The 12890-nt window shown below is 52.9% G+C and overlaps 1 long non-coding RNA gene across 1 annotated transcript in view; it reads right to left on the reverse strand.

Moving 5' to 3' along the window:
- Window positions 1-5593: 5593 nt before the first annotated feature.
- LOC118615773 overlaps window positions 5594-12890 on the reverse strand; it is a 38087-nt gene continuing 30790 nt past the window's right edge. Inside the window, exon 3 of the long non-coding RNA XR_004956488.1 lies at window positions 5594-5722. This is a non-coding gene — a long non-coding RNA (uncharacterized LOC118615773). The remainder of the gene's footprint in view (window positions 5723-12890) is intronic.

A 12890-nucleotide genomic window follows, 5' to 3' on the forward strand; every position in this document is an offset into this window, starting at 1 on the left:
TTCATAAGGGAGGCTTGTTATTTGCTGGTCGAAATCAAGGTGCGAGTGAACGGTCCAGAGGCTGGGAGGTTCAACGACGGAGCGGACAGGGAGAGACTAGATGCACGTCCAGCTGGTGGTGTTTCTACTAGGGGTTCGCAAGGAACAGTTCGTAACTTAATAGTAAAGCACCTTCGTGAAACAAGAAAGACTGTTCACACCTATTTGTCGTGGAATAAACAGTAATCCAGAGACTTGACGAAGTGTTTTCCCTCTGAGTCCGAGACAGCGTCAAGAGTCCCTGTATAGCCCTGGCCGGTTTGGCTCAGCGGTTAGAGCGTCCGCCTGAGGTCCGGAGAGACCCGGGTTCGGTTCCCGCTAAGGGCATGTACCTCGGTTGCGGTTTGTCCCCGGCCCTGGGTGGTCGTGCGGGTGGCAGCCACTCGATGTGTCCCTTCACATCGATGTTTCCCTCTCTCTCTCTTCCTCTCTCTCCCTCCCACTCTATCTGTACAAAAAATGGAAAAATGTCCTCGGATGAGGATAAAAAAATAAAATAAAATAAAATAAAAAAGAGTCCCCGTATAAAGTCCTAGGACGAGGCGGTCCTAGCTGTCATGGTGAGGTTCTGTACGCGTGTGTGACACGTTCTCATACCGTGCCTCATTGAGTCCTCCCAAGAACAGGTTTCTGTCCTCACCCTCTTTCCTGAACACCCTCTTCAAATGAGAGGTGTAGAAACAGGTTTGTAGAGCCACCGTCTAGATAATGCCACCAAGCCAAGTGGCTAAACCAGAACTCAGCACGGTGTGACCTCGAACCTGTACGCATTCGCCTTCGACGGTGCCTCCCTCTCTGAAATACAGGTTCTGTCATTAACAGGCTCTCTGCCGTCAAACCGATTGATCCCTCTGGGTCTGTCTCCTCCGAGGGGAAATCCTCTTACCGAGCTCCATGAACACAAGCCCTCTGCCCTGTCGAACATTCCGTCATTCCTCTAGAAAAAGCCAGAAATAAAGCGTGTGATATCCTACTCAGGTGTTTGCCACGGGGGATTATGCCCCTGGAGAATGCAAACGTCACCTGAAGCATCCGTAAACATGGAACTCAGTAAAGCAGTGCCGATTGCGAGCCGACTGCCGGAACGATGCCTGTGATGGACACGGGGCACTATGGTCACAACAACACAATGTTGATTCCCACCTTCATGGAGCTGAGACACCGGACAGGGTGGGCACGGCAAGAAACCACTTGAAACCCTGTGTCAGAGCCAGAAACGGGCCTGGGAAGAGAGGCGGACCGTCTCCGCGGCCACAGTGCCGAAATGCACCTCGGAGGACCAGAGATGCGCTAAGCGAGTAAACACGGAAGAGAAGGGTGTTTTGTGCAGGGAGACCTGCAGACACGCAAATGTGCATAAACTAACATCCTAAAAGCAAGTTGGCATCGAACTGTTCAACCTCCAACCTGTACCCAGGATTGCCACCAATCACAGGAGCGGATGTATCCGAAGTCGTCCTAAGGACATGATGCGGCAGGTGTGCGAGGTGTTTGCGGGTGTCAAGTGCAGGACCAAGGTGACCCGGGTGTGTCTGATTGCAAAGGACGACGCCTGTGCTCCTCACCGCCAAGCGTCCTGCGTGGTTTTTTTTTTTCCTGGGAGCCCCACTGAACACCCATGCCAGGTGCAGAAACGCATTTACTGGGCGACTGAAGCAAAGCCGAGTGACTCCGGAGAAAACCGTGGACACACACTCGCTGGAGAACAGTGTGACCCACTCTGCAGCCGTTTGGAACAGCCCTGGGCCCGGGCCACGGCCACCTGCTGACGGCCCCTCAAGGAAAAAGACTTTCCCTGTCGAAAGGCGGTCAGAGGAGAGTTCTCTCCCCGCTGAGGTTTACGAGGGCGGACCCTGAAGCCATAGAGCCCGCAGAACCGGGAGAGGACAATCGGGGCCATTCTCTATCGGCACAAGTGTAATTTTACTTGTGGCTTGGCAGTAACTGGTGGTTTATGGATTTCTATGTTTTAACAAGGTCTCGCCATCCTATAATTTTCAAACCAGAAAGGTCAAACAAATTTGAGTCCTCATTACTGATTTTTACATCCCAAGGAAGGAAGATCAATGATTCTTTGAAACATCCATCACACGACATTCACTTCTTAACTGCGTGTCTGGTGTGGTGAGAAAGAAATGAATGTCCTTATGCACTGACATATAAAATGGTCTTTATGTTTAGCAGGTGTTTCCCCAGACTTGGTCGGCTAGGAAAAGGTGCAGAACTGTTAAGTCCCATTCTCAAGGACAACCAAAATAAAACACCAGTACGTCGGAGATTAAGGCCCCAAAAGAGAACCCCAGAATCCCTGTTCCTTCAGGAGGCACCCTGGGGGAGACCCCAATCTCTCATGGCCTCCCCTTCTCCGCCCAACCAGGGCAGGAAGTCCACGCCCAGCTGAGGGCTGCCCAGATGTCTCCTGGGACACGCATCCTGCTATAACCAGAATAATCCAAGCTCCAGGCATTTGGAAAAGACAGAACTCCTACCATTAAAAACAGAATTTCTAATAACTCCTGTGGCAGCTAAAAATACCAAACACTTTCTTTTAAACCAATGATCATGCACTCGGTATACAGTATGGTCTGATACTGTATGCGTCATTCATTGGAGTCAAATATTTCTGCAAGCTCATAAAGGACCCACCAAAACTGCTGCCAAGTGTCAACTTCACGGGACAGAGGACCACTGACACTGAAGTCATGCCCACCTGTCACCTCTGCAGCTGGTCCAGCTCCCAGTTCCAGGGACCGAGTGTGGAGACAGTGGCTTTTTCATTGGTCTTTCCACAACTTCTCCCCAAAAATGGATGTAGCAGGCTTTTCCGAGGTTTGGTGCTGTAAAAGTGATGTATGTCAGAGCAAGTTAATAGCTTACCAGGTATCGGACAACTGTGTTCTCTGCAGACCTTGGCTATCGCGCATGAGAGACCCTTCGCCTGCCTGGCCGCAGAGGCTTTGCATGAGCATTTGGAGTCTGGCCTCGATGCCTGGCTTCCCTCCCAACCTCGGACGACCGGCGACACCTCACACGGAGCATCTCTCCTAGCACCGGGCACGATCTGGTAGCATCAGCCTTTGCATCCCCCGTCCCAACCACAGTGAGCCACACAGGTGTTCAGAGGAAGAGTCTTTTCCAGAAGGAACTCCATGCTCGCTGTTAAGAAGAGCGAGCTAACAAAAGAATTGTCCCCACTAAAGTAACAGCGTACTTTTGTTCACTTTAATTAATTTTAAAAAGTTATCATGAGCAATAACATTCTTAAGACAGATGAAGAAGGTGTAAGGTCTTGGGGATGTGTCTATCCGGTAAACCTGGACTGAGAGTCTGCTCGGTGCCACAGCCTCTTGTGGTGGACGGCGAGGAGCCACACAGACGGACTCTGGAGGCTCCGGTCCCAAAGGGGTGACAGGCGTTCTCTGAAAGGACGCATCCCCGAGCTGAGAGAGGCACAGAGAAAGTGACCGAGTGGCATGGTGGAGAGTGGAAGGGGTGCAGCCCGGGGAGGATGGGCGGGACACTGCAGGTGGGTGGCACCTGGGCCAAGCCCTGCGGAGTGGGGACACCGTGAGCACCTCCAGAAATGCTGCCCGCCCCGACCCTCCATCAGGACGCGGAGGGTCTCTTCCCAACGCCCAGTGTCCGGCTCGGGCTTCTCTCACGCTGCTCTGAAATGCTCTATAGCTGTCTGTCTGTCTCTGGGACCGCATTTATTTGGTTTTGTTTCTCTGGTGCTTGGTAATACTGGGCACTCAGTAAAGGGTTTGTTGAAACAGCCTGGACCAACTTGCCCAAGGACAGCATTTATCAAACTGAAGAAGCGGAACTTGAAGGTCAGGGTGTCTGCCGCTGGGTCCGGTGCGCTGTTACATCTGGGAAGGAACATAGGCATGCGTGAGGGAGGGGTGCATAGGACCGACCCCGAAACAGAGGCCAGGACGGACGGGCGAGCCCGAGCTGTCATCCTGGGAGCAGGGACAGAGGTGTGTTTCTAGACAACTTGTAGACGGCCGGGACCAATATGCAGTGAATCTGTGCTCAGTTCCAGTGTGATCGGTGCTGCTGGAATGTCTGTGACACTGGATGACATATGTATGTTCACATCAGCTGTGACCTTTGGTAATTGCACAATTACCCCACCGCCTGGTGCTGCTGACATTCAGGCCGATTCAGAAGGGAGGAAGCCACAGTTTTGTCGGTAGGCTCTCAATCTAGATGTAAAGACTTCACTAAAAAAACAAAACAAAACATGACGGACCTTCTGCACACCAAACAGTTAAACATATATAAATGAATATGGCGCTTTACCTTGGAACTAGGAATACTTTGTTTATCTACTGCCTGTGAGGGGTGAACACACATTAATATTAGAAAAAGAACTTTGAATCGATTCCTTGTTTCCGTCTGATACTGTGTCCTCCCTGGACTCCACATGAGAACTGCCCTCACCAGGTTCCTGCCCACCTCTCTCTTGCATGCGTACCCCTCGGTGCTGCCTTTGCTCCCTTCCCCCGGGCACCTCATCTAGGAACTTCGCTCCAACTGCCGCTCGGCGCCAGGTCAGCTTCCCACAGCCCAACGCCCCAAACCAAACACTCTGAATGAAACGGGCAGAGGCAGGGACACTTCTCAAAGGAAGGCTATAAATGGCCAGTCGGTATATGAAAAGGTGCTCAACATCACTAACCATCAGGAAAATGCAAATCAAAACCAGTGGGAGATGCCCCCTCACACCCGTCAGAATGGCTCTCAGCCAGGAGACCAGAAATACGTGCTGGAGAGGACGTGGAGAAAGGGAACCACGCTGGTGGGGTTGTCAGCCGTGCAGCCGCTACGGAAGACAGAACAGAACGACTTCGTGACTCAGCAGTTCCACACCTGGGGAGTGTAAAACACGAATTTCAACACCATTGTTTACGAGAGCCGAGACGTGAAAACCACCTATGCATAATGGAATACTACTCAGCCATCAGGGGAAGGAGATCCTGCCATTTGTGACACCGTGGATGGACCTTGAGAGTATTGTCCTAAGTGATAAAAGTCAGATGAAGAAACACAAACAGAACAAAACGAAAACCACCTCAGAGACACAGAGAACCGACTGGTGTTACCAGAGGGGAGGGAGGTTGGGGAGGGGGCGAAGGGGTTCAAGTGTACGTGACGGACGGTGACTAGACTTACAGTGCTGATCACCATGTAGCGTATGCAAACACTGCATTGTGATGTTGTACACCTGAAATACACAGGGTGGGGGGAAAGTAGGTTTATAGCTGTTTGTACGGAAAATAATTCAATAATTAATGAACAAGAACACAAGAATAAACTCTGTGTTTCACATACTCACAACTGTAAATCTGCTTTTACCACACCCTGAATATAATCGTGTATACCAATTTTACCACAATAAAAAGGTTTAAAAAGCTCTTAAGTTCAGACAAAAGAAAACATTTCTAGAAGCATCGCAGATAACCTCTGCAAACTTGGACCGACCCAATGCCTTTCCCCTGGTGAGTGGACAGGCCAGCACAATGGAGGTCATTCCGCCCACCGTGGGACTCTGCAGCGACGTAAAGCAGATGAGCTGTGGCCATGCGGAACATAGGCAAACCTCAAGCGTGTCACGCTCAGTGAAAGGAGCCGACTCCGAAGGGTACATACTGCGTGATTCCGTTTGCATGACATCCTGGAAAAGGCAAAAATAAGATGTGGACAGGTCAGCCGCCGACAGGACCCAGGCTGAGATACACAGTCGCTGGAGTCCTTCATTTTCTGTTTCTAAATTTCCAAACCCTCTGGGCCCTCACTTCACCCTTCCCGCCCTACTCCCCGCACTGGGAGGCGCACCTGCGAGGCCCGTCCCCCCACCCGCATCCGGCCCCCGAGAGGCACAGCACGAGGCCCAAGGCCGGACAGCGAGGTGAGAGCATTGCCTGCCCCTCCGGGCCCTGCGTCCGCCAGCCGCCCCGCAGCCAGCTTACAATTCTGTCTTCTGTTCATAGGGCACAGAAAAGGTTTAACTTTTCAATTTTCAACTGAGGTGAGGTCACGGACCAATTAAAGGTCATTGGAATAAATTTTACATGACACGACTTGGGAAAAGACAGATTTTAACGGACTGAACGTGTTAACCCTGAAAGCAGTCACCTCGGAACTTGGGGGGCACGGCGGGGCCTTTGGGGGAGCCTGGCTCTGCGGACGCCTGGGCGGTGGGCTCCGCCCTCCACAATGTCAGGAAACACATTTCTGCTGTTTTAAGCCACCCACTTTGCCGTATGTTGTCACAGCACCTCCAGGAAGTGACCACCAGGAGGTTCCACGGAAGGCACGAAAGTCCACGGTGGGGAGGGCTGCATTCCACTGTGGGCAGGTCACCTGACAGCTGTGTGAGTGTCAGTAAATTTCTCTTATTTTTGCCCCAATTTGGGAAAAAAAAATATTTTTCAATTGCAGTTTCCGTTTAGTATTATTTTGAATTAGTGGCAGGTGTACAGCATGGCGGGTAAACAATCAGATGCTTCACAAAGAGCTCCCCCGAGAAGCCTATGCCCACCTGGCCCCCCGTGTCATCCGGTTTTCTCCGTACATGCCCCGTGCCGTAGTGCGCGCGCCGGGACTGCTCTGTGACTGCCGGTCCGCACTTCCGGATCCGTCACCCTTTCACCCGGACCCCGGTCCCGACCCCAGTCGGCCCTCTGTCTGCGAGTCTGGTTCAACATTCTTTGTTATCAATTTTATGAACATAAGGTTTTAAACTAAAGAAGGGAGTACCCTCGGCAAATCCACACACCCTCCCCCGTCTGGGGCCCTGCCCCTGGCCGCGGTCACATCTGCCTCTGTCCCGGTGCCCAGCTGGAGCATCGTTCGCGGCAGCCGCGTACATTCCTTACGGAATCCCGCCCGGGGGGAATCAGTGAGCCCGCTGGGCATCTTTGTAGGGCGTACTCTCAACTCGCCGGGGCTGAGCCCCCGAAACCTGGAAGTGTGGACCCCTCTCACTGACTTTTCAGCGTCGAGGTTGTGAGAAGATGCATTAGAGAAAAACAAAGACGGCTCCTCTTTTTCCACCCTGAAACACTGGGCACCGACTACCCAAGCACTTGGACTGTGACCGGCTGCCTTACTGCACGGGGACGGCTAGTGACGCTGGCACCTGGCAGACCTTCCAAGGTAACTTCCCAGTGTCTTACCTACACTCACGTTCAAGAACTCTGAGTCTGCCAGTAAGATACATTGTAACCGTGCACGGCTCAGAAACCTTTTCCAGCCAGTGAGGGTATGTGGCCACCAGGTGGCAGGGCAGTGCCTTCATTCCCTGAACTGAACTTCTTGGGGAGAATGAGCACTGCTATGTATTTTATTTATTTCTTTTTTGTTTTTTATTGTAATCTAGACTCAGCTGCAGACTGTTAACAGTGAGTGTTAATTAGTAATTTCAGCACTAAGTGGTACAAACCGCTCTCCCTCTCCGTGTCCCCCGGCATCGCGATTCCACACTCATCACAGCTCCAAGCATCTTGTTCTGCGGCTCACTGATGGCCAACAAGGGTCCTGGGGTCCTCAAGACCCTGTCAGGGGCTTCGCAAAGTCAACAACATTTTCTTAATACGATGAAGACATTATTCTGCCTTTTCCAGAAGCTACAGACCACGGGATAAAAATATCATTCTGTCAGCTAAAGGAGTATTTTATTGTACGCTTGTATTTTAAATTTTCTCAGTTTTAATTTCTAATGTAGTACATATTGACAGATCTAAGCTTTAAAAACCAAAGTTCCTTGGGATTGTCAAATCATTTTAAGAGTCTAAAGGAGTCCCGATAGCAAAATGATTTGAGAAGTGCTATCTGATTAGTTAATGAGCTCTCAATTAATGTCCATGTACTTTTCTCTCTACTGAGGAGAGGGACCCTATCGGATTTCCCTTTGGATGCAATCCCTTCGAGAACCCTGCAGTAACCATGTTAATACACACTCAGTAAAGGGATATTAAAAAAACAAAGTATTGGTAGCTGGAAGATGTTATTAAAATGGAACAGGTATTGATAAAGATGATGCATTTTTAAAGTTTACCCTTTAAAATTAAGTAAATATTTAATTCAAATATAAATCTTCAGGTAAAAGCTGAAGTCAAGGATAATGTGGTACCTTTCTATATATATATATAGTCTTTCATTATATTAATGGATAGATTTGTCTTCTCTCCAAAGGCCAATTTTTAAAAAGACATTTTTCACATTTGTTAGAATTTACTTTCTTATCCATAACCTTAAACTGTCACGTTTTGGTTCCAAAATGTCTCTACATTTTTCCTAACACCCAGTTATAACAAAGTCCACTTACACCTCCCTCCTCGGCCGGGGCTCTCGGCCGTCTTCACCACACAGCTCTGGCGGACCGCCCTTCCTGCAGCGAAATACACTAGCACCTCCCTGGGGTATGACCTCCAACCCTGTAAAGTACCCTCGAGGCAAACTCTTTTGTTGAGTTCGCACACTTTCCACGGAGCATCATAGTCTAAGCACCTTTTTTCCCCCCCTCTATAAAAGTTAGAAAGGTTTTTACACAGAAATCTGAAGTAGAACCACTACCATCCCCTGATCTAATCTAGAGTGTAAATAGATGAGAAACCGTCCAGCTGACCAGGAGGTCATGCCCAATGGTGCCCCGAGGACACGAGGACTGTCCAAGTATCTGAAACACGGATGAAACGGATCGAACGCCTACAACAGGAATGACGAGAGACACGAAGACGGACACACCGAGCGCCGCCTTTCAAACAGGGGCCAGCAGGCCTGCTTGGAGCCCAGGTGGGCGGAGCCGGGGCAGCCACAGCGGTCGCTGGGGAGCAGGGGCGGGGACCTGCTTCCCATCCCTCTGGGCACACATCGATGGAGACGGTCAGCTGACTCCCCCGTTCCTCCCCGAAGCACTTGAAGGAATTCTCCTGCTGTTTTGTAGGCTCCTGAGTTAGAAGGTGACAGTGACCAACTCCAATCTACAGAATGGGAAGAGCATGCGGTCACGTCCTAGCGGCTATGGTTGCGTGTAAATAATATAGTGTGACAGTCCCATTTCCCTCAACTCTTCCAAGCTCAGGAACAAATTATACTCCTAACCTCAGAGAGAGGCTAAAACAATGTTTATCAGTCAAATCGTTTCTTTCTTTCTTTCTTTCTTTCTTTCTTTTTTTAATCATCTAGGGGTTATGCTGGTAACTAACTTCCTCTGATCCCACACTATTCCCATCTCATATGAGACTTGCTTTTTAAAAATTTTAAAAATTTTTTTTAAATTCTCACTTTTAAAAAAAACCAGGAATTGAAATAAATAAATGCCACGTATTCCTAGGTTATCCAGCTGCGATTGTTCTAGGTTTCAGTTTTATTTTGAATTAGCTTCCTAAATGTTCAATGTAAAAAAAGAGTCTCCTTCACCAAGCCTAATGATGTGTCAGATTCAATTCCTTTTCGTAATGAAGTCTGATTCCCTGACATCCTCTCAGCCAATCAAAAACCCTCTCTTACCACGGACACCATCCTGTGACCGCTGGAGTGTGGACAAACTGTCCCTTTTCACGGGGCCCCTTTGCAGGGAATTCGTGTTCCGGGGATGCACTGTTCCTTACGTTTTCAACAATAACCATGTTTCCGGCGGCAACGTAAAGAAATCTGAGCTGTTATCTACCTCCATGTGTGACGACAATAAAACAGCAAAGCACGTGGCCTGGGATGGGCCGAGACTCTGCCCCCCACACCCCTGAGGCATTCTGAGCGAGAAGCCACTGGGACAGTCCCGTTTCCGGACCCAGGGGTCTCAGGGCGAGGTTCCCAGCTGACCCCCCGGTGGTCTGGTCCGTTCAGTCCCTACAGCCGCTCTCTCTGGTCCGACAAAATCAAGTCAAGGCCTGGTATATTGACCCGGATGATCCATGGGAAGCAAAATTCTAGTATTGACAACAAAGGGAGAATTAAGATTGTGTTTATGAACCGAATTTCCTGTTTGACTGCTCCCCCTTTGCATTTTCTGTGAGCAGTGATCCTGGTCGCTCCAGGGCAGCCAAGTTCGCCAGGGCGGGCTGGGAGGGGGGATGGATCAGAGACCCAGGCCGTCTCTGCCTCCAGCGAAGGTACCCGAGGGCCCGCACCTCCTGGACTCTCCCTCCCCGCCCTGGGTTTGCCCCAAGCACCAGACACTGTCCCTGGATGTGATCTGGGGCGGCCTGCCCTTGGGGTGACTGGCCCAGCAGGGGCGGCCTGAGCGGTGGAGGAGGGGCCGATGTGTCTGGAAGCGCTGACCAGCCTGGAGGGCGGAGGTCATCACCGGCCTCTAGTTGCAGCCGCCGTTCACTCCAGTTCAGTGGGAAGGATTAGCGGTCTGCACGGAACAACTCTCCCAGGAGAGGCCCTGCTGTGCTAGCAGGCGACAGGGATTCCTGTGTCCCCACCTTCACCGTCACAACAGCCAGTCACTTTGAAGTCTTCGTCCCCTCGTCCATGAAGTCCAGCAGGCGTCAGGTCACGCAGACCCTCTCTCCGCGCACTTCTCGCGTCCCCGCTGTCCTCCGAGCCTCACTTCCCTCGCCGTGCGCCCTGGGGGTACTGACTGGCGCTGCGCACCAAGAAGCGTCTCCCCCCACCAAGGAGCATCCCCCCACCAAGGAGCATCCCCCCACCAAGGAGCATCCCCCCTCCCCCGTGCTCCCTGCGCACGGGCCACGCCACTCCTCCCGCTCGCTCTGGCTCTGAAGCCTGCGCGGACTGGGCACCGCCCATCCGACTGCACCGTCCCCCGGTCTCCAAGGCCCTTGTACCACACGGTCCGCACAGTCCCCAGTCTCGTCTCCTACGACCTGCTCTCACGTCCCCCACGTTCCGGCCAAAGCTGGTCGCCCCTCCCAACAGGTCGTGCGCTTTGGTCCCTCGAGGCTTCCTCTTCCTCCTGACCCCAGCGGACGGCACCACATGGCGGGAAGAAGAGCCAGGATCTGCGGGTTCGCGGCACGCCTCCCCACTCCCCAGCCGTGTGATGGGGGCGCAGTACTTGTCTCCGAATCCTCTGTGTCACCGTCTGCAACAGGTACACAGGCCGACCGCTGTAGTTGGGCTTCAGATGACACTCTACAGCAGAGGACCTCAGTGCAGGTGACCGTCCTACGTCCTTTCTTCACGAGACAAGTCTCCATCACCGTGTTCTCGTGCCCCAGAGCTCCCTGAGTCGCCGACCCTGGTGTGAGCTCTGCCCGGCCCTTTCAATCTGTATGAGTCTCAGGGCACTAACGTCACCCTGTAGTAAAATCACGTCCCGCATTGCGAGGTCTCTGAGGCAGTGACTGTCACCTGTCTCAGGGTGCCCACAGCAGCCCACCATGTGCCTCGTGTCCGCTCGGTGAGTGTGCAAAGGACCGGCTCTGTGTCTGCAGTGACACGGGGGCAGGGAAGAAGCCTCCAGCTGATCGGGGGTCTGGGGGGACAATCCACGACCAGCAAAGGCAGCGGAGGGGCTGCAGGATGGGGAGACCACGTCCTCTGCTCCAGAGAGCAGGACCGCGTGCCTCACAGAAGTCACCTCAGGTTCCGAGGCACCACACTGAACCTCAGGGCCATGTCTCCAAGAGGGTGCAGGAGAGAAACTGCTCTGTCCCCGCTCTGAAGGATGCGATACCGCTGCAGGGAAGCAGACACCAGAATCAAAAACACATTTACTGGGCGACTGAAGCAAAGCCGAGTGACAGGTGATTTCAGTAGCCAGTAGCAAAGGGGACCTGAGCCGCAGAGGCGGAACAAACTCAGGGGCAGACACGCCACGGGCTGTCGTCCACGCGGAGACTCGCTGGTTTCCCACCTTCGCGACCGCTCTGGGCATCACGGGGTGAACCCGTGGGGTGGTCGAGCTGTTTTCACATTTATCGCAGGCCCCACATCCTTGCAGTGGCAGCTTCGGTAACGCCCTCATCTCACCAGCTGGATCTCTGCACGGGCCTGCACGCCCCTCCCCCTTGGCAGCGGTCCACAGGAGCGTATTCCTACACGCGTGCCCTTGAGCAGGCAGCACTGTTTCAACCCACATGGTCAAGTGTGCTATTCCAAGTGGTCTTCATCCATCACCATACAAATAACAGCAACTAAGAGAAAAACAATACATGTGCAAAAGCATTTCTTAAGGTTTCTTTGTAACCACTTCACCTTGGGAGATAAGAACAGGGACACAAATAGCAAATGTGTTCACCTCAGGAGACAGAGCCAGCTTGCTCAGGGGTTGCTGACCTGACCGCAAGGTTCCCACAGTATCTCAGCTGTTTCCCGAGGGCCAGGGGCGTAGAAGCCTCGTCTGGAAGGCCAGGTCTGCAGAGCAGTGGATTCCCTCTTCCAGCAAGCCAGCCACGGGGCAGGCAGGCAGCCACGGGGCAGGCAGGCAGCCACGGGGAAGGCAGCCACGGAGCAGGCAGCCACAGGGAAGGCAGGCAGCCACAGAGCAGGCAGGCAGCCATGGGGAAGGCAGCCACGGAGCAGGCAGGCAGCCACGGGGCAGGCAGGCAGCCACGGGGAAGGCAGGCAGCCACGGGGCAGGCAGGCAGCCACGGGGAAGGCAGCCACGGGGCAGGCAGGCAGCCACGGGGAAGGCAGGCAGCCACGGGGAAGGCAGGCAGCCACGGGGCAGGCAGGCAGCCACGGGGCAGGCAGGCAGCCACGGAGCAGGCAGGCAGCCACGGAGCAGGCAGCCACGGGGAAGGCAGCCACAGAGCAGGCAGCCACGGGGCGGGCAGGCAGCCACGGGGAAGGCAGCCACGGAGCAGGCAGCGACGGGGAAGGCAGGCAGCCACGGAGCAGGCAGCCACGAGCAGGCCTCCTGCAGA

Source organism: Molossus molossus, unplaced genomic scaffold (genome assembly GCF_014108415.1).
Source record: "Molossus molossus isolate mMolMol1 unplaced genomic scaffold, mMolMol1.p scaffold_m16_p_4, whole genome shotgun sequence".
Classification (NCBI taxonomy): Eukaryota; Metazoa; Chordata; class Mammalia; order Chiroptera; family Molossidae; genus Molossus; species Molossus molossus.